Source organism: Cariama cristata, unplaced genomic scaffold (genome assembly GCF_000690535.1).
Source record: "Cariama cristata isolate BGI_N322 unplaced genomic scaffold, ASM69053v1 scaffold3821, whole genome shotgun sequence".
In the NCBI taxonomy this organism is placed as follows: domain Eukaryota; kingdom Metazoa; phylum Chordata; class Aves; order Cariamiformes; family Cariamidae; genus Cariama; species Cariama cristata.
The window spans coordinates 33,706-55,899 of NW_009600844.1; positions in this window are offsets into that span (position 1 = coordinate 33,706).

Consider the following 22,194-nt stretch of genomic DNA (forward strand, 5'->3'; position numbering starts at 1 on the left):
AAGATTGTTGTGTGTGTCAGCCTCAAAAATGTAAACTGTTTGGAGCCAGGTCCTATTGGTCTGCCTAGAAACATAAACCTTGGCCTTCATTATTAAAGACTTGTTTTACTAATGAACTTTTACCCATCAGTAATGTATACAAAAGCATCTTACTAATAATAAGGAAGTTGCCATTCATCCTGTCACAGAATTGTTTTGTGGAAGTGTTACACCCCTGCACATACCTGCTTATCAAGATGTCCCTGAGATGGCATAAGAAGGCACATCTTCATTAATGCGATGGAGGCCTTGCCAATGGCTTCACTTCTTCAGGATTGCCTGGGCATAATGTGTTATACTACAACGAGCAGAAGCAAATGAACAAAAAATAATTAAAAAGAAACATGAAAAAGTGCTGTATAAATAAACGCGTTGCATGAGGTAACATGAAAGCAGAATGTCCCTGACTCAACAAAACCAAACATCTGCGGACAAAAGGAACAGTTCTGCCCTGGTGGTGACAATAACAACCATTAAACGGTTTGTTGGCGAGGAAGCGCGTTTGTGCAGCGGGTTTAGTGGGCAGGCGAGGCCAGCGCGGAGGCTTGGCTGTGCGGTGTGTGACAGGCTGTTGGGTGAATGGCCGTGACTCTGAAACCTGCGTTTTACAGGTGGGGTCAGCCAGTCACACCCCAGTACGTCAGCATTATCTGGGTAATTGGATTAATCTGCTCGTAAATGTATAGGGTAGGAATAGTTGAACTTTTGTGGCAATTTTGCTAGCTATTCAGCTTTTCCCATAAATGGATATAAGCATATGAGGTTCATAGCTCCATTAAAAAAAAAACAACAACCCAAAGCTACAAATAGAAACACCATGCAGCTGCTGACCTAATATATACATAGAGAGCAGATATGCAGTTGTCGATAATATACACACAGAAAGTAGGTTCATGTTCTTGGGACTTTTTTTTTTTCCTGCTGCTGTTGCTGCTTTGTTTAATCTGTATTTAATAACCCAGAAGCTGGAAATTGGAAACCATAACTTGCTTTCCTTACCAAGTATCTAAACTCTGGATGCTACAGGATATAGAGCACGTCCCCTAGGTCCAAATCAGTTTAGCCATCATTTGATGTTCTGAACTTTCTCTTGGAGCATGAGATACAGGGTTGATCCCTGCAGGTAAGGGATATTTATGTCTTCTATACGAATGCATATATGTATGTGTGTGTGAGAGAGAGAGACGGACAAACAGATGGTTGGAGGGCAGGGAGAGAGCAAGAGCATGCAAGACTCTGCATACACCAAACATGTTTACAGTAAACCAGTTAATCTGAAAATTTCCCAGTGGGGTTGGCAGCAGCAGCGAAGCCAGACTGCCTTAGTACCGTAACGAGAGACCACCCCTTGCCATCCCTAAACCGTGCTGGCAAACTCTCTGCTGGCTTCCTAGCAAGTTGGGCAATATGTGCATGCCCCTAATGCCTTATCGCAGCACGGCCTCGGAGCGAGGCACACTGTAAACAACCAGCGACCCACAGACATGCAGCTTTGTGCCTGATGCCAGTGCTTCAGCTCTTAGGCTCCACAAGCAGCAAGTAATTAGCCCCTGGTCTCCCACAGAAAAAATGCTGTTCAGCTCCTACCCACTCTGGAAAACACTGGTTTTTATAAGTTTAGCAGTGCTTCTTGCAGGTAAGATACTGCCATTCTTAAATATGACTAACAATTTTTTAAATAGTGGCTGTCTTTAAGAAGACATGAAGCATCCCACTTGGGAACCCAGCCCTGGGTGGCCACAAACAGGTAATTAGTTTGCTAACTGTTTAGAATAAATCAATATTTGCACAGTTTATTCACATTTGAGCCCTGATTGCCTCAGGTATACAAGGCAGCACTAGGACTACAGAACAGTGGCACAATCCCCATTAACAAGTACTGTTATGTGGTATTTGGGGGTTGTTCATGTGTTGGCAGGGATTATTAACCAGCTATGTACCTGCCTCTGTTTGGCTTTTAGATTTTACTGAAATCGGAGCTTTTGCCAGTCCAAGTGAATGTAAAAGTGCAACCATAGATGACGTGAACGAGACTCTTGAGGTAAGAGGCTGGCTGCATCGGCCAACCCAGGATCTGCTTTGCATTCACCTGCCGCGGCAGTGGGAGAAGCAGGGCCCCGCTGCATGTTGCCTGATCGCCCAGCTCTCCCTGGCTGGGCAACCACTGCTGGCGTATTGCTTTAGCAACATCCAGCTCTAAACAAAAGTACATGGTGGGGAGGGGAGCAAGGTGGAAGAGCAAAGAAAGATTGGTGTCATTTGACCTGCCATGTCTTTGGCCCTGCTACTGCTAGTCAAAAAAAAACCTCCTTGTTGGTGTATTTTCCAGTTTTGCTTTGCTCCAGATATATAAAGTGGCTTGAAGATAAACAATTGTGTCTTTTGCCTTGCATGCATAATGTTATTTTGAATCCCACTTGCACATATAAAGTGCTAAATATTTTAAATACAAGTAAAGCCACTCCACTGAAAGCCTATGTTTTACGAGTTAGTGCCCCTGTCTTCTATGGGCTAGGCATATCATCAGGAAGTCATCAGGCAGTGACCCTTGAATATGGCAGAAATGGTAAAGAAATACCAGGGCAGAGCCTATAAAATTTTTTCACACACAGTCAAGACATCTGTCTGTAAAATAGTAACAGGGAACTAACGGCTGGAGTTGGGTCCACATACCAGTACATACTATGAGCTTCTGCCTGGGGTATCATTCTCATCACATGGCGGGGGGAAAAAAGGCTGAGGGCAGCACTTGCCAAGGAGGTAGGTGTTCTCCCAGGTGTTTGAGGGTTCTTTTTTTCCCCTCAAAGATTTGAATTCTATTATTTTCTTTGTATGACTAATGCCCATCACTTTCAATGATGTTTCTGTAAGCTTCAGCCTGAGAAGCAGAGTTAGCCATTGCCGGCTAGCGCTTCGGCAGCCACCACTGAAAATTGGACTCCCTCTTTTTCTTGCATCTGTGTTAAGGTCAGAGTAACTGGTGTCTGTTATAATGATGGCATATACTTGTGTTTTGGCTGTTTTGCATAGGCACACACGTATGGACTGAAAGCTATTCATATGGGTATAGAGCTATAGCCAGACAAAAATACAGGAACTTCTTTGTTTACACACAGTCACAAATACATATTTTTACACACACAGAGAAGGTCTGGAAGATACCAGCATTCAGAAGATAAGCATAACAAACCGAAGTTTTGTATAGAAAGAAAACAGATACAGTTGTTTATAAAGGCATCTTTTCATATATAGGAAAAAACCCCCCAACCCATACTAGTCCTCCCTCTTGAACTCGATATAATGGAAAAAACCCTATCTAGCCTCTGTTTTCAAAAAAAATTACTGGATTTCTTCTAAAAACCATTGTGAGGAAATTAATGTTACTTAAAGCTATGTAATTTTCAAGATGGTTCTTGTTCTGCATTTAAGAAAAAAAAAAAGGAAAAAATATTTGACCACTTTCATAAATTAATTCCAAGGCCTTTGCTTTTCAACTTGGCCTTTTTCTCCCCTAACTCCATAGAAATATTCAAAATGCTTCCATGAAATGACTGCCACGGGTAAAAAATCTTCAATCAATTTCCTTGTCTGGACATTGCAAGAAACACTTGACCTCCTGCGCCCTGTTCAAGAGAAATGTGAGGCCCCCTCCTGAACCGATGCGCCTCTTTGCTGGGTGTCGAACAAAGTGGCAGTGGCAAAGTGCTAAGAAAATTTTTTAACCTACAGTCAGAGTGAGCTAAGTGTCTGCATTTCTTGGGGGGGGGAGACAAAAGGCATCTTAGCAACAAACCAGAAAGCAAGGGTGCTTAACCACTGTGCTGGGAAGTGTCTGGGAGGCACGGCGGCACCAACGCTCTGGGTGCCACTGTCCCCGCAGCCTGGCCTCCCATGCTCGGCCCTCCGGTGAGAGACTCTTTGGCATCCGGGAGCAGGCATGTCAGCCCGATTTTTCCAAGAAATATTTCGATAGTTTTGGCCACGATACTACTGAATGTCAGTGCTGTGAATGCAAATGTCACTTTCAGCAACTTTTAAAGTGTAACTGGGACTGACAGGGACTTTGCTGCCACAGTGAAAAATGGAAAAACTGGGTGTTGCCAAAAAAAAGAAAAGAAAGGAAAAGAAGTTTTTAAACAAACAAAAATGCTTGCTTTGACAAAAAGTCAGCTAGTGGGGGCAGTTATCACCCATCAGATCAATGCATGTGCCTATGGTTCGCTTGGGAAGGGGGAGACTTTTATACTGACTTTCACTCTGATACGTTGTTTTCTCACTCTCTTTTTTTTTTTTCTTTTTAATCCACTCAAAAGTTTGCAAGCAGCTACCTCCGTGCCCAATCCCACTAGCCCCTAGAAACGGCGGGCTGGTATGTGTCACCATCGACAATGCTCAGTACTGCAAACCTATGTGCAACGAGGTAACATTCATGATTTACTGCTGCTATATTGCTGCATCTATTCATTGTTATACTCTTTCCTTCTTATACTTTTTTTCCTTGTTATACTTTTTTTTCCTCCCTTAGGGCAGGGAGAGGTTGGAGTGTTTGTATTGACCTTCACGGTCTGACTAGTTCTTCATCTTAGGGTTACCATGAGGTAGCCTAAGACACTGTTTGTTTGTTTTTTCTCCTGTCTTTGTTTCCCAAGGGTTACGACTTTCAGTTCCTCAGAAAAAGTAGACTGTATGAAGTATGTGGCAATGCCACCGGGTTTTCCTGGACAACGCAGCTTGTTGGGGGAAAGGCACTGGCTGTTTGTAACCGTGAGTATTCCACAGACACATCTGGTCACAGGGACAGGACGTACCGTCTGTTTTGTTTGAAAAAAAAAAAAAAGGAAAGAAAAGTTTCTCTTTTCTTGGCATGTGTGACATTGTGAGAGCCAGTGCTGGGCTGGCAAACTGCTGAATGAGAAATCATGTTAGCTTTAAAACTATCACAAAGGCCTGAGCATTGCTATTTCAGCTTGGACTAACAAATATGACATGTAAGCAGTGTTTGTAGGACGATGCATCCTTTTTTTTAAAAAAAAAAAACAGTAAATAGGTATCATCTTATCACAAACCCTATGTTGCACAAGGGCTATGTGACCCACTGGACAGACAGCAGTAGGTCATAAAACTGCTGTTTATCTTGCAACAGTACTTGAAGAACCTCAGCAAAACTGGCCAACACCTGCACTGTTCACTGGATGGACATACAATAAAACCCAGCAGCTGGGCCCCAGCCAGCAGTGCTGCCTTTTTCATGTGGCAGCCCAAGGGTTTTAAGACTATTCCTGTTGCATCCATTGAGCAATCTGTGACCTGAAGCAGGCTGTCTGACTCCGTTCTTATTACCTTAATTTAAAAATAAATGTGCTTATAGATACACAAAAGGGCCAACCTATCTCTCCTATGGTTAATGGAAAATATTTTAGTGTTGACAGTGCCTTGCTGCTAGAGCAGTTGTTTCCCAAGGCTTACCAAAAGCAATCATCTAAGCACTTCTGTTACAAGTTGAAGTCTTTAGTCTGAAAAATGGGAATGCCAGTACTTGTTTAAAGATCAGGACAAATCTAAGCTAATTCATTCAGCTGCTTTTTTTTCCCATCTTTGATCTTTCCAGCCTCTGAGATGGCCATCAGTGGAGCTAAATCTGCCTATTTCCCCACCAACAGCACCTGCCTGCGCACATTAGCCTACACTGAAACTCAAACAGAGCAGCTGAACATCTTCCTCAAAGAGCTTGTCGAGCAAGGCATCGATGGCTCCAGCCGTGACAAGGAAGCTGATTGTATCATCTGTGGTTACTAGGCCCAAAAAGCTGGTGCCACAGATTAACCAGCGGTCTGCAATTTGACATGGGTATTTTGACAAGAGCAGCAGAGCAGTGAAATCATTGCTAAGACATGTAAACATAGAGCTTTTATTTACTTAAAGGATTTAAGTTTGACCTCAGCTCTTGGGTACAGATATATAGGCTAAACCTAATCACATATAGCTCATGGCAGAGGTCTTTTAAAGAAAGAAGATCACTTTTATGGCTTAAATTTGTCTAGCGGGAATTAATTAAGAATTAGAGTTGTTTAATGGATGCAGTCATTAGTTAAACACAGTAATTGTTCTCAGAAATCATCTTCTGTCAGGGGTCATCTTTCCTGAGAAAGGGCAATACTTTTAGTTGCTTTTACAGTTACCAATTAATTACTATTGTTGCTCTGATGACCATTAAAGCAATGCAAGTCTTAACAGCTACTGGCTGAAGGGGTATAATTCTATATTCATGTTACTGCTTGACTGGGGGTTAAATCAGACTGTACATACAGCTGTTCAAGATGCTGGGTTTTGCATGAGCTACAAACTTGAAGCATTGCAGTTTGTTGGTGGGACAACCCAAAGGTTTCTTCTCTATTTATCTCCTTGAGGACATCCCACAGAAAGACACAGCCGTTAAGTATACTTCAATGCACTTCTAGGAGTCAAAAAGTGCCCTATATGATTGCTGTAACCATGCAAAATGACAGGAAAAATCTAACATCTCGGTCCAGTACAAAATGTGAGAATTGGGATTGCCTAAACTAGCAGATATTTGCATTATGTCTTCTCTACCAAAAAGATGAAGGAGCTGGGTGTTGAGGGCCCTGCATGAGAAGCTGTCTGGTTCATGTGCAGGGATCAGCTTCAGTCTCCTCTGTTCAGTCCCTGTGGGGGAAAACCATGGTGGGTCTGGAAAGAAAGTCCTATTGACCCTTCGTTCGCTCTAACAGCTCTGCCCACTCTGTGGGATCCAGGGCTGCGAGTGCCCTTCTGCGCCCACACTTCCTTGCATTCCCTGGGGGTATGCGGCACATACACCTGCGGGGCCACCCTCAGGCAGAGGCTGTGGTTACCACAAGCTATGGCTTAGCTTCAGAGGGAAAGCATAAAAGCAAAGAAAGTCTGGTTGGGATGGACCATACTTAGGGTAGAGCTCTAGGGCTTTGGGCTGAGCACCAGGCGGACCTGCTGAGGTGCTCTGGTCTCAGCACAGTAGTGCCGGGGCAGCTGCTGGTCCTAGCCCAATGTTTCCACAGCTTCTGGCTAGTCATCCTCTCTGCTTTTTCCCCTCTTCGTTCTATTTCTAAACCCCATCTGAACTGCGGCAGGTTTGGCTGTTAGCAAAAATTTAGGTAGTCATCTGAATTTGTAACAGCTCTAAACAAGAACAAATAACCAATTGATTTTTTTTGTCATTGATTCTTCTCACGAAATATAAAAACACTTGTTCCTGCTCCGATTCCCATTCTTCCATAAGCTCTCCTTCTTTATATACCCCCACCCTCCCCACACGCACCCCCCATGTGCATGTGTACTCTGGAAAACCAAAGGCACAGAGTAAGAAGTGTGAAGAGCAGAAAACCCAGGCTGTTGTCCATCTGGCACTCGGTGCAAGCGAAGACCAAAGACAACTTAGCACTGGTGACCCAGTTTATTTGTGGAACTGTAGCTATGGAACAGAAGTGCATGTGAATTATTACGAAATCTAAACAGAAAGGTTAGTTACTACTTGCTTGGTTTTCAGTGGAATCTGTGCTTGGGGTTTTGTTTTAATTTTCTTCTGTTGAGCAAACATTGAAGCCATAGATCTGAAGACAGCCAGCTCATCTGTTTGTGTTTCCTTTCTCTTCTTTACCTTTTCCCTATTCCTGTGAATCTCTCAGACACAGACAGCATAGTTACACGGTACATGATGTATAATTGACCTTTACTTCATTAATCAGTTAAATGATTCAGGTATATAAAATTACGCACTATCTTTCAGACTCAGAATCCAGTCATTACAAGCAAAAAAAAGCCATCGGTTGCTTTTGGGTCCAGAACCAGACCGTCATATGACTATGAGCATAGCAGACAATTAGACCAACAAAGGGATGAGTTGGCTGCTTTGGCTGCTTATAAACGATGAGGCAGTAACTTAAGTCATTGTGTTGGAGAGAAAAGTACCGTAGTCTTAAAGAAAAGCAACAGTTTTTTAATCACTGGTGGGTTTGTTTATTTCTGGCAGACAAATAATCTCTATCATCAAATGAAATTATAATGTATTTGAGTCTTTCATTTCCAGCCAGTTCATTATCAGCTGATGCTCAAATAAAATATCTGAAGCACTGAGCACTTTCCAGTATCATTTTACTACTGGTGCTAAAAACCCTTTTTTCTCTGATTTACATTAAGCTATTCTAGTGACTTTCCAAACCAACCAACAAAAGAAAAGAAACCTCATATTGGATTTCATGAGAAAATCAAAACCATTGCTCTTGTAAACTAACAGAAACTTTTAAATCTGTGCATCAGAAATCCTGCTAATGAGCATCCGACAATGTGGAAGAATTAGGCTGGAAAGCTTTAAATTGATGTGGCATGAATTTGATATTAAGCTGGAGATTGGGTTGTTGGGGGGGTTTCCATAAACTTACAAAGAAGCAGTTTCGTTCTATTCCCACCATCCGAGTTATTATTTATATATGAGAAAGGGAAGTTGAACCAATAAGCCTATATGACATAGTTAAAAACTAAAGTAAACTTAATCACATTATTTCCCAGAGTAAATTCGCATAACATAATTTAGGCAAATAGCTGCTGTATGTTTGCATTAACTTCAAGTCAGTGTCTGGCCAGGCATGTCTGAGCATTGGCCCATGCCTCATGCTCCTGCTCAAACCCCAGTATGGGGAGAGCTTTGTGTTCTGGGCTTTGCAGAGAGAGAAAAATTCATATAGAAGGAAAGAAACAAAAACCATTTTAGGCCAGTAAGCTTTCAGATCAGACAAAAGAAGCACAAGATACTTATTTATTGCACCATTCTCTGTTGTGGGGTTGTTTTGGTTTTTTTTTTTAGGTTTCACAGTACAACCAGACTAAAGTACTACCTCCCCAGAGTATACTGCATGCTTTCGGTATGTCCACCTGCATAACTGTCAGTCATCTCGGCTAAAGGCTTTGGCAATATTTACAGTGTAACTACAGAAAGGGAGACTCTGCTAATATTAGTGAAGGGAATACAAAGCTGTATTATACTTTCTTCTCTTTCAGTCTTGATTTCAGTCCATTATAACGCAAGAGAAGTCGTCAGTCTAGGAACTAAGCCAAGAGCAGTAATTGCAACGTAGCCAAAAAATGGAAGGCAAAGTGCTGAGAAGACAAAATTACACACATTCTCTTTTCACAGAAACTTAGCACCAATAGACTGGGAAACGCATCACTTTTGGACGGATCCTAGGCAGTAAGAGTAATCTTGAGAGCTGTTATCATTCTGAACCATCCTTTAAAGGGATCTGTGGTGTTACAGCTGGTACGAGGGCTGGCTCACACTGAGCCACGCAGCGAGATCTGCGGCACACGCTTCATTCTCCAGATCACCACCGCAGCGGGGGGCAGAAACATGAGAAAACTCATTATCAGCACCGCAGCAAAAATGACCAGCAGTATTTCCCATGGGGCCAGGACTGTTCCCACCATGATTTCCTCCATGTCAAGAGTCTGAAGCTGTAAAGTAGAAAATACACTGCATTACTTTCTTGCAAATAGGCATTATGACTGCATAGATGTTTTTGTTTTAGCCGGCACAGAGCATTTATAGGCTGTCAGCCACTTTGGCCCATTATTTTCTCATCCTGAAGAACAAACCTGTCCCTGGCTGCAGGCCCCAGAAGAGCTCCTGCTCGCTTGTTCTGTCCCCTCGAGAGCCTCCGTGGAGCATCAGCCTGCCTTTCCCTTATGGCTCAGTTGCAGGCACTGATGCTGGTGTAAGACACTATGTCTACCCTGAAACCGTTCCTGACTCTTAGGCAAGCCTTTGTCACCTTCTCTTCAAAAACTTGATTTTTAAGGCCCTCCTGTTCCATTTAGAGCATCGTTACACAAAATGATTATTACACTGACACTCGGCTAAAGCTGAGGATAAAAGGATACAATAGAAAGAAGGGAGAACTGTAAGTTATCCGCCATCAGAATGGGTATTTTATCTTTTTGGTTTTTTTCCCTATAAAGTAGGATTTAGAAACTTTTGTTTGCCAGAGACCTTCAATGGACACCCAGTAAAGAATTATGTGCTTTGAAAATGACCACAGATATATTTTCAATGAAACTGTCAAATCTATTGAAAACCGATTTCTATTTGAAATGCTTTAATCAAACAAGTATGAGCTTAAGATGCAGAGAGGTTTAGCAGCCAGGCAGTGGAGCATACGTGCAGAGCAAGTAAGGCTCAAGTCTTTAGTTTTGCAAAATAGAAAGAGTAGCCCAGTTAGGAAGGAGTTAAATCATGTTGGTTTTGAGACAAGGAGCTGGAACTGTTAACAGGTGTGTCCTAATTAGTGGAGGGCTCAATGCAATTCCTTCAGCACAGGACCTACACACCTGAAAGCCATAACAAATCCAAAGGGTAAGGAGGGTGGATAAAAGGTGGTGGCCAGGGCTGGGGAGGGTTTTTTCCCCCCCACAACCTCTTGCCTCTGTGCCCTGGCAGCAAGGAGGTTTCCTGAGGGGCTGCAGTGCTGCCTTTGGCCTGGATTTTACCGGAGGAGATTGCAGGTTTGTCTGTTGCTTTTTGGACTGGGTGCTATACTGGGTTTCTGTCACTAAATCCTGACCCTTATGTGAAGGAGAAGACTGAAACAGGGTTGATAGCATATGCTTATTTAGAGAAAGGAGAAGAATTTGAGTATATATGGGAAGCTAATGAGTTGCCAGCAATTTTGTACCTGGCTTAACAGTGTTAAAATTGGCCTCAGCTCAGTTTTTTGCCGTGGCCTGTGAGGAGAAGCAGCAGATGTCTGGTAACAAATCCCGCAGAATTTAGGTAATAATATTCCTTAATAAAGGCTTTCTGTCTGTCAGGCAGGCTTGAAACGGAGTTTCTCTTGGCTGCTGAATGAACTAGACTCTGCTACTCAGTCAAACCTTGGCTTTCTGCTGCCAGCCTTTCTTGTACATTTACCCTCCCCTCTTGCTATTGAGGTACCAGGTCAGCTTTTTTTGGGAGACATAGACTTTGACAGTGGAAAACATGGTCTCTCTCCAGACTCAGTTGTTCCTGCCCAGTCAGGGTTGGTGTCTGCCTTGCAGCAGTGCCAAGACCTTTCCAGAAACCTCAGCTCTCAAAAAGTTGTGTCAAGTTTTACAGTTAGATTAATGTCAAGTCTTGCAAACTGGGGAAAAATATGGAGGACATAGGTGAAGGTCCTGTAGCTCAGAGCCTGGAGCATTCCCATGGCTGCTGCCTCCTTGCCAGCAGAGCCGCATACCTGTGGCAGGAGGGTTGCTGGTGCTGGAATGCTGCCCACCGGGTTTGTTCCCTGCAGCTGGCTATGCTCTGCATCCATTTTCACTGAAGCTTCAAAATAGCTGCTTGGTTTTGCTTGTTTTTCATCTGCTTAGACCTGCAGGACTGAGTGATGCGGGCTGTGCTCTGGAGCTCATTAGGCTATGTGATATTCTGACTTTTCTTGTGGTGCTCTTGATTTTATTCTTCTCTTTCCCCCTGGTTGGTGGATGGAGGTACGTGTGAGGCCGCTCACAAACCCAGGAGGCAGCTGTGGGAGAGGGGATGTTTGTGCTCAGGGAGCTGCCTTGTGCTGGTTCACTGTTGCACACTGCTGCTGCACTGGGAGTATCAGAGGTCGGCCTCTTATCCTCTAATTCAATTTTCTTTGTTCATCAATGAATTTCTTTCAATATCTTAATTTCTGACTTGCTTTATGCCCTCTTGTTCCTGCCTTTTTCTGTCAGGCATTTTCTGTTAACCTCTTCCTGCTCCTTTTTCTTCATTTTCCATCTTTCATTTCAGTTCTTACTGTTTGTTACTTCATTCTCTTCCTTGTTTCCCTCTTTCAGTTTGTTACAGTTCCCCTGTTTGGACAAGCAGCTATTCAGCCATAGTTTGCATGGGAAATCCCCTGTCCCTGTTTTCTGCTCTATTGATCCCTCACCAGCACCTGACTGGAGAGAGAAAAAAATTCAGTGAGAGCATCCGCTGCTCCCCCAGGAGCCTGATTTGGTGCCGATGAGAGCAGAGCATTGCTCCTTTCCTTAAATCCTGTCTGTGAGGGAAGGTCACACCAGTTAAATTTCCACAAAACAAACTTGCAGTCATCTTCAGCTGGACTATATACCATGTTGCATGAGAAATAGAGGTCCTAAGACACCCTGGATGCTGAGGATGAAGGAAGGCTATGTTCATTTGCTGAGAAAGTAAACACTACGGCTTGAGGCGAGGAAAGTAAGGTGTGCTTGAGCACACAGACAGTAGAGGCACCCGTCTGCTTCGTCCTTGATGAAGAAGACATAACATATTGCTATGCTTGGATAAGGGGTCACTGTGCTGGCAGTTGTACCACTGGCAGTGAAATAAGGTAGGACAAAACAGCCCCACGTGCATCTGCAGGAAGAAGCGCTCACTGAGAGGCATTGCTGGGTTTCTGTCTGCCTTGGCTCCTTCTGAGGAGCTGAAATGCTCTGCAGCCAGAAAATAATGGTGAGGGTGATACTGCAGAAGCAATTGGGAAGTGATGGGAAGGTCTGTGATAGTGTGGATACAGCTTCAAGGGGTCAAAGCTGTGTCGTTCAAGGCTGTAAAGAGCAGCAGTTCATTTGCCAAGGGCCTTGATCACCTGTCGGAGCTGTTGACTTCATTGGCTTTAGCTAGAAAAGCTGCTGTTGAGTAATAACTAATCTTTTATACATATAAATCTTATGTAATGTTCCCAAACCATTAATTTCTCCTTCACCCACCTATTCTGTGCTTTCCTTGTGCTCATATTCTTGTGTTTTAAGGCTTTGGGCTCTTAGCTTGTGAGTGAGTGCTGCACAGCCCTGGGGTGCATATACAGCTTGCTTTGATCTTTTGGGGACAGAATACATTGGTAACTCCTCATAACTATGCCTACATGACAAAAGGGTCATATCAGTATTACTATATTACATAATTTTCAGTAAGATACATCATAAATAAGGTACACTCATGACAGTGGAATCTATCCCAAATAAAAATGAGTGCACTGAGTCTGCTAAACTGTGGTGCTGTGCAATGAGCAGGTACAGAGGCTGGAGGCCATGATTCAATGACCCTTCTAAATATTGCTTGCTTGTGTTTCAGCACAGTTGTAAAAGATCTGGGACTGCTCAGTTAATGTGGTGTTTCACACATTGACAGTGTTTGATGCACACAGGCTATGTGTGGTTAAATAATCTTTCCAAACAGGCAGTATCCCTGCCAACTTTCCAGACCTCTGAAGTTTGATTATGGGATGGTATGAATGAATCAAAATAGTGGTCAAACAAAATATAGCTCTAGAAATACAAAAACAGTGGAGTTTTGTTTGGAATAAATACACACTGTCACTGGAGCTTTGCAAGTTCTTTATCTCAACTAAAATCCTCATCAGCAAATGTTTGAGCATATCAAATCTGGTCTCTAAACCAGAAAATATTTTGCAGTGAAGGATGCTCTAGATCTACCCTCTAAATTTAACAACTGAGTAGAAGAATGAAGGCCTCTGCAAGGATGGGAACTGAAGGCAATAAATTACTTCTTTAGAGAAGTATACAATAATGATGGCATTTGGGCAGGGGAAAAAAGAGGCCTGTTAGAGAAGTGAGATTTCTGATTGTACCTTCTATTTCCAACGTTTCATTTAAAATTTGCCTGAAGGCTATACAAACTAAAGTTGTTTTTTTTCTGAAGCATAGTTGATGGAAAACATTTTTGGACACTAAAGAAGGTGTCATCTTAGCACAGTGGACAGAATCCTTTCTTAGAAAAATCACAATTCTATCCTTATATCCTCCACAGAAAACAAAATTATAACCTTGTTACATAATTCTGGAAACGAAGCTGGTATGCTTCATTAATGGCATATGTTTAATGTAATCCAAAGTAGGCCTTGTAAAAATGTATGTCTTAGACTGTGGATTGCTTCACTGCTCTCCTTATCTTAGCATGGCTCCATTTATGAATTGTAGTATCTTTAAGATCATGGCACACAACTGTTGCAGAGGACCATATAAGCAGGAGATAAGACTTGCACTACAGTATTTTTAGCTGATGTACTTGTCTGCCAGCTTACAGCCTGCTGCAGTATAGAAAAGCCAGAAAATACTGTTTGACCATTTGATTTCAAGCCTTACCTTTTGATTATTGCGGAAAAAGCAAAAACATGTACAGGCAGATGGGGTCATGTACTCTTTGGCATGGGCTGCTCTCTTCCAGTGAAGTAGATGGTCAGGGAGCAGCTGAGACAACTGCCTTGTGGCTTCTGCCCTGCAAGGAATCTACCCCAACCTTTTCCCCACCAGCTGAAACTATTTAAGAGTGCTTGTCCTGCCTGCTGCAGGCATTGCTGTATTGAATGTAATCTTTGATTCTAACTGTAGTGAACCTATGTTAAAAAGTCAGTTATTTTTCTCTGCTAATCTAGCATTTTTTTTTCTCCAAGTTACTCATTAATATCTTTTGATTTTAGAGAACTAATAGTAGGGAAACCTTACCCAAGCCAGATGTATTTATCCCCCATCAACTTGGGGGGAAGCTGCACTTCCTCAATGTATGATGAGGCCAAATGCTGAAGGTAGCAATACTGTTATGCAAAAAAGGCTTATTTGCAGTTTCCAGAAGTAGCATAAAGCTTTAAGACAGCCTTCCAAAGCTTATAGGGGTCATTGTAACAGGAGAAGGTGCCTGGGTGAGATGCTTGTGGGAGGCAGTGGCCTCCCAGTCTGTTACTTGCTCTCAGTTGTAGTTCTTCTGAAGATGTTTTGCATGGGGCAGAAAGGTGATCTGGTATCTGAATTGGCACTTATAAAAATTCTCCTTCTCCAAACTTAGAATAATTGACTATCATATAGTAATTTTTTCTCTCTACTTGGAAAGGTCGCAAATCTAGTACTGCTGGCTAACCTCTGGGAACAGAACAATAAGTTTTAAAAAATTCTGTGGGAGTCTAGTAAATTTGTAAGTGCAGCCACCAAAAAGCAGAATGGATCAAAGTCTGCAAGGCCTGTTTCATATCAGTGAATTGAGTTCTATTTTCTCTTGTTTCTATCAGGATATTCTGATTAGCAACTACAGCACTTAATGTCAATCAAAAAGCACCTGAGAGCAAAAGACTCATTCAGCTGGAAGAAAACAAGAAATGTGGGCAAAGACTGTTTGCCTTTCCTTGTCTTTAGTTCCAACAGAAAGCTCCGATTCCTTCATGTCCCCCAAAGTGGTGTTTCAGGTTTACAGCACTATTTACATGCTTTTGGAAAGAACTGATTCTTTATAAATCATGTGACTCTTAAATAACTTCTGGAGTTGGATGACTTCAGGGAGATGACAACCTCAGTGCCTGCAGCAGAACAAATTCCCCCCGGTTAACTATTCAGTGCTGCTCTTGCTGAGTAAAAACCTTGCTGCTAAATGTTTGTAATGCAAGCATAAACATGCCTCAGGCTGACACTTGCTTAATAGACTTGTGTGTCTGAGTACTTATGGAAGCACATCAAGGAAATGAGAGCCTTGACTAATGTCCAAACAGGTGAATTTGGTGTTTAATTTTGTGCTGTGTGGCCTGCTCTAAGACTTTTGTTTCTAGTGTTACTTGAAACTCTTGGCAACAGCATCAGGTTCTACCCCAGATGTTCTCGTAGGCAAGAAAATACTGACAAATGTAGGCATATGGATCTCAGCAGTAAGCATCATTTGCAAACACCTGCCTGCAGACATATGGGGAGGCTTGGTTTTGCTGCTGTCCCTCAAGCAGATAGCAGGGCACTGGTGTTTATCATCTATCTTGTCAAGTAATTACAATTTGTTTAGCCTCTTCAGAATTCCTTATTGAGGGGAGGAGGAGAGAAGAGAAAAACTGTTCTTACAACAAAGCAAATGATTGTGGCTTTAAGAAAGACCGGTCAGCCAGGACAAGTTTTCTACAAGAGCTCTCGGCCATTCATTGTACTGTTCAGTAATATTTAAGTGAGAACTGATCCTTCCCTTTTCCTTGTCCATCCTCAAAGGCAGGGTCCTATTCAGTACAAGCTTGGATTTTCATTATTACTGAAACAGACTGAAGGTAGAGCAGATGGTACAAAAGAACATCTACATAATGTAGTTATATTGGCACTTTTGGGAATACCTTGGTCACAGAGTTATCTTGGTGCAATCAGGTGACAGTGCTCAATCGCTCAATACAGTCAGATTGGATTTAAAAAAACCCCCAATAGTACTAAACAAAAACATATATCAGGAAGGTTGAAGACTGAATATTGGTTATTTTTCTTATACAATCATTTTGGATATTTTAGCAAGTCAGAACTTCCACTAAATTATGCTAATTAAGTATATCAGATAAAAATCAGATATGTAATGTGGAGTTTCTGGTATCTTATACAAACAGGGCTTATAGCTCTTTATGTGTGGAGGGGTTTTATTATCTGGATGTGAGAGTGGCCCAGTTAAGTACAAAATTGACTCTCAGTTGCTTTAGCACAACTGGAGCTGCAGAATGCTTCCCTTTTTGCAGAGGTGTGAACACCTTCTCCCAGGCATGTACTTAGTTTAAGGGAAGAGTAAGTCAAAAGGGCTACACTGGCAACAGCAAAGAACTTGTGCTGCTTCCCGTTCCACTCGGTGATTTAAATCTTTAGCCTTCAAGTGGGGAAAACAAGTGCTACTGTGTACTTGTTCTCTAACATAACTGCCAACTTTCTATTAATATTTAAAGATAATCACACATGTCTAGACTAGTTTTCTGAAGAGGTCATCACTGCTGCAGTGTCCGTAGTGTGCCTTGTAACAGTGCGCAAGTGCAGAAAGGTGAATTCCTATGCCATTTCTGTGACTGTATGTTATAAGCAGAGGTAGCAAATGATACGAATGTGGAAAGTTCGAGACCTGGATTTATTGCATAGTAATTGACTCGAAATGAGGGTGATGATCAAGAGATAACTATACTGCAAGTTAAAAGTGTCACTTAACTCCTGTAAAAAAACAGAAATCAAATGAATGAGTTCAGTACCTTAGCAAAAAGGCTGTATTTCAACTATGTAAAACCTCGAAAGATCTAATAACACTGCTTTCAAACCAAAAGTGTTATGAAAATGCTCAGAATCATAAAATTTTTAAAGAAATATCACTGAATTTGCTTATAATTATCTCCTCTACAAGTAACAATTGAATTAAAGTGCTAACTGTAAATATTTCAGTATTCATTTTTAAAAAGTATTTCAGCCTTTATAAAAAGCATGCTGTGGTTTAGTCTGATTACTTTTAAGCAAAACCTGTGTATATTTAGCTTTCTGTGTGTAAAGTCACTACAAGATGCAAATCTAGCCCAAAGAACTTTAAAAAATACAAAGTTTGGGTGCAGAAATCAGATGTATAAAACTTGGGAGAAGATGTTAAAAAGAAAGGTATGATGAAGATGAACCATATTTAATAATGCAAAATTAGTATAGCACACTGCTGGGATTTTGCTGATCATACCTTGCAAAGTAAGCAGGTGACTACAATGAAAGTTAAAATGCAACACAAGTGTTTCTCAGCTGTTAAGGTACACATAAATCACTTTTTTCCAGACATGTACATTCTGATTTTTATTTCATCTAATAAGGTGGCTTTATGTGTTATCTTAGAGATCCTGGTGTATATCTATTAGTTTTCTGACTCTTGAATATATTGAATATAAGGGGTTATATACACTTAGGAGTCAAATAGACATTTCCTGTTCTGAAATATTTAGTCTATAAACACTTTTGAATAAACTTATACAAGCTGAGGGTCTGTTAACTTTAAAAGGAAAATAAGATTGCCTTATGCAGTGCATTTGCAGGCATAACTCTATAACCATTTAGCTAACTATTTTGATATTAGTGAACTTAAAATAAATTACATGAATAGTAACTCTATACTTTCCTCTTCATCCCGTCCTTGCTGACAACCTCTTAACCAAATTAGAAATAATTTAGCTATCTCCTTATTTTTGCAGAAAGGCCAGCAAGGGTTGAATTTGATTTGTATGTTTGCACCTTTCTCAGGTTGACTGCCTGAAATAAGTTCTGGCTTTCTCTAAAGCTTGTGTGGTCCTGTAGGCATTCAGCTCTTTTCTGTCCACTCTTACCTTCTTGGTGTCCTCAAGGCATCTTGCAAGTCTTGCCGATAAAGTCGAGTGGCTTTGTTTGGACGTCCATCCTCTGCTGACAGGCAGCAAGACTGCGTGTTAGAGAAGGAGGTGTTCAACCTGCCAGAGAAACCAGGGAGGGCGAGGGCAGCGTTCCCTCAGCTGTGCGAGGTGCAGGTGAGTGCAGCAGCGTGCACAGGTACTTGTTTGTACAGTGATGCCTATATCACCTCCCACTTAGTGTTCTTAAAGTGGCACAATCCTTTCCAAAGAAAGGATGAAGCCATTCTGCTTTGACCACAGTTTGCTCGGGATCAGCAAAACAATAGCTGGCTGTTCACAGATGCACAAGCGGCTTTAGGAGACAGTCACTTGTAGTGAAAAATTTTTTGCCAGGAAACCACTTGGGCTTTCCTTGTAAATCATCTTATTTACTCAGAAGTGAATAATCTGATAATAATAACCAGTCAGAATCAGAGTTTTTTAATGAGTAGCACGTGCAGCCTTCAGAGCATGAAGGCTGGTGCCCTTAAGGTTATTGCAGATCCATGGGGTTCATGCACCCAACTCTCTTCCAACTATGTATGTTCAACAACCCACTTGCTATTTACAAGCTTGGCTTTATTTAAATATTTGAAAAATCACAGCTATAGTCAGGCTGCTGCAGTACCTACCATGTGGAGCAAAAAGCACAAAGCAAAGCCCCTGAAAAGGTTTCTAAGCCAGCTCTGGCTCCATTCCATGCTGTTGTGGAGGTGGCCTTACACAGTCCCTGAGAACTGGCCCTCTTACCTGTACGCAGTACTGCATCTAGCACTTGTCTGATGACAAGGAAAAATGTGAAGGCCAAACTACAGCCTGGGTTAAAAACCCATTGGTGGGGACAATGACGTCTGTGCAACTGTCCTGGAATGGATACATCCAAAGGGGTGTATGTTTGCACCTACTGAAGCCAAAGTTCAGACTTCAAGCATGTACATTTAGACCTCAAAGTCACCTAACTGGCAATAGATTTTTTTAAAACTCTTACAAACACAGAGAATATGAAGTAGGATATTTTTACAGAAAGTAACTCTTAAGAATTTTTCACATGATGGATATTTTTATAGAATTAAAAACTATTTTCTGAACATTTGTTTGAGGAAAAAAATAATTTTTTGACTATACAAGGCAGAATCAGTAACACTGTCCCCCCAAACTTGACATGTGACTTCCATTTCTCAATATTTGACATTAATATTTCATTGATCTTGCCAAAACCAAGTTCCTTTTTGAGTAGTTTTTCCAAGAAATCTGCTTATCCTGTTTTTTACTAACTCTTAAGATTAATAAAATTTTAATCTTTCTTAATCCTGGTGGTGGTGTCATTACTCTTACCTTGGAAGTGATACTCTCCATTGGCAGAAAAATTGAACATCATCACATCGCTTGGCTTGTCAGCAAGCTGGGTGATCCAGTACATGCACAAGTACTCGTAAATACATGGCAAATGGTAGCAGTCTTATAAAGCACAACTAGTATTTAAGGTTAGGATAGGGTAGATTAGGCTTTTAAAATAAGTTTGTAAATGTTTTAGAAAATAACTTTGAAATAAACAGTTGCCAGTCTTGGGGAATCCTGTCTTTCTATAAATCAGAGGATGTTGTGCTGCCCTCTCGTTGAGACTTAGGAAATAAATTAGGTACCCAAATGCTGAACTAATCTGCTTTTCAGGCCAAGACCGCTGGTTCCAGACCTGCCTGCTGTCAGCAGGGCTGCTGGAGGGAGCAGTTCCAGGCAGACAGAAGCATTTGCTTTGTTTGAGGTTTTAGGTCCTCATCTAGTGACACAAGTAGCTAGAGTGTCTGAACAGCTAGCATCTGTAGCTGTCGAATAACACATTATGTCCTTTACCCTCTTCCCTGGGAGTCCACAGGGGAAAATGCCCAAACACGAGTTGGCGTAAAAACATTTCTGCTATGGCACATTCATTACACTGACACTGAAGGGAGCCATTCTTTCACATACCTGCCATTAGCTCTAATTTTCAGATAACTCTGTAACCCTCTAGAGATAAGCAGGAACAACCAACTTGCTGTGGCTTTAAATGTTGGGGGGGGGCGGGGGGTTGTTCAACTTCATTCTCAGGCTGATATTAATCATTGTAAACTTCCTAAACTGTATTGGAATACAATGAGTGGAAAGAAACTACTCTATGAGGTGATGTCTGTGTTCCTGTTTCCCTGTGCTGCTGGCAGAGTTAGTTTCACAACAGGAGTCACGCAAGGCTGAAGACTGAGTGGGTGAGCTGATGGGTGCAGGCAGCTACTGGTGAGCTGTAGAATGTTTGTAAGACTAAGAATAGAATTTGAAAGTGAAACAGTGCCTATGGACTCTTGAGTCCTCATTTCATCTCTACATACCTGTTTCAACTGGATTAACACAGCAACATAAGTCTACCTAGACCTTATATGACATAGGATTCAGTAGTTTATATTTTGGCTATGTTGTCCAAAAATAAGGCAGTTAACAGCTTATAAGTCTCCTTAAGTGCTGAACAGATGTATTGGATAAACTGAGGACTTTGCTCACAAAAGTTTTCTCTTTGCATATGTTCGGACAACTTTACAGCTCCCAGAACATGGAAACATGGTCCTATTTAGTATGCATTATTGTGATGAAGGATTTGAATATCGCTGGAGTGAATAATTAAGTAACCTGTGGAGGTAGACTACCTGCAAGTTCCAAATTGTTCAAGCAGAAAGGTATCTTGGTTTGACATTAGCCCTGTTGCGTTAACCATCCTAAGTAAATAACTGTAAGAGGAATTGCTTAGTTTGCAGAGAAAAACAGCAAGGATGATTCACAGGCCATGACATCAAGCAGAGGACTGAACAGGCCAGGAAGATCCACGTTTTGTCACAGAGCAGGTGGTGAGAACATGTACTCAAAATATTTGAGTAATTGAATTTAAGCCAGGGCAGGAATGTTGTGCATGGCCAGTTGCTGCTCTGGAATTACAGTGGTGGGGTTGGCCATGAGGCTCCAAGCAGCCCCTTTGCTGGCCCCTGCATTCACACCAGCTGTGAGCTCGCCTTCCCTTCCCAGTTACCATCATACTTTGTTCTGTCCTCCTGTCGCACAGAGGGTGGGGGGAGCTGGTCTGGCTCTAGAGCTGGATGTTTCCTTGCTCAGCTCTCCATGACCGAGCCAGAACTAACAAAGGGTGTGCAAGTGTGACTGATAGCCAGGCATTTGGCTTTATGTATATGGAGGCATGCCCAGATGCTCAACCAGCCTTTGTACTTTGTCATGGAGCTTATGCAGAGCCTTTGTTGCCCAAGCTATGTTGAAGTGAACTGCCCCAGAGGAAGAGGGGGAAAAAATCATAGACATCTCCACATGTGCTTGTTATACTGCACAATTATGAATCTAACCTTGGGAATACTGTTTCGGGATGTGACCGGACTCCAGCAACAAAGTTGTTCAGAAAGCTTTGTCTTAATCCTTTAGCCTGAGCAGGAAGGTGCAGGATCTGAGCAGCCTCTGCAGGGAGTGCAGAGCATAGGCTGTTTCAGAAACATGTCCATCAAGCTTAGCCCCATGGGAATCCCACTGAGGGTTTGCCAAGCAGCTCTGTGGTGCCCACAAATTAGCTGTATCTGAATCTCTCTACTATCTAGCTTAAAGTGAGCCTTGTCATGGCTCTACTGATCTCCCTAAACCACAAGAGCACTGTAACGCCTATCAACTCCAGTGTGTTTTCTTCCACACGCATCCCATGTGGCATGGGACCTTGGGCTTCTTGTGCTGCTACCACTTTGAGTTAGGAAAGGGATGAGGAGTTGCTGGAGGGGCTCAGGACAGGTGGCTTCTGGCCACCACTTTTCAGGTCTACAAAGGTTAAAGACCTGCTGACTCTAAAGCTTTCTCGTGGGAAGTGTAAGGTGGGTGAATATCCCTTGTGCTCATAGCTCTGTGTCACCCTAGCAGCACTGCTTATTTCTTCTTTCAGGGGATCTGTTATGGGTGAAGATGGCCAAAGAAATGCAGGCTGAGC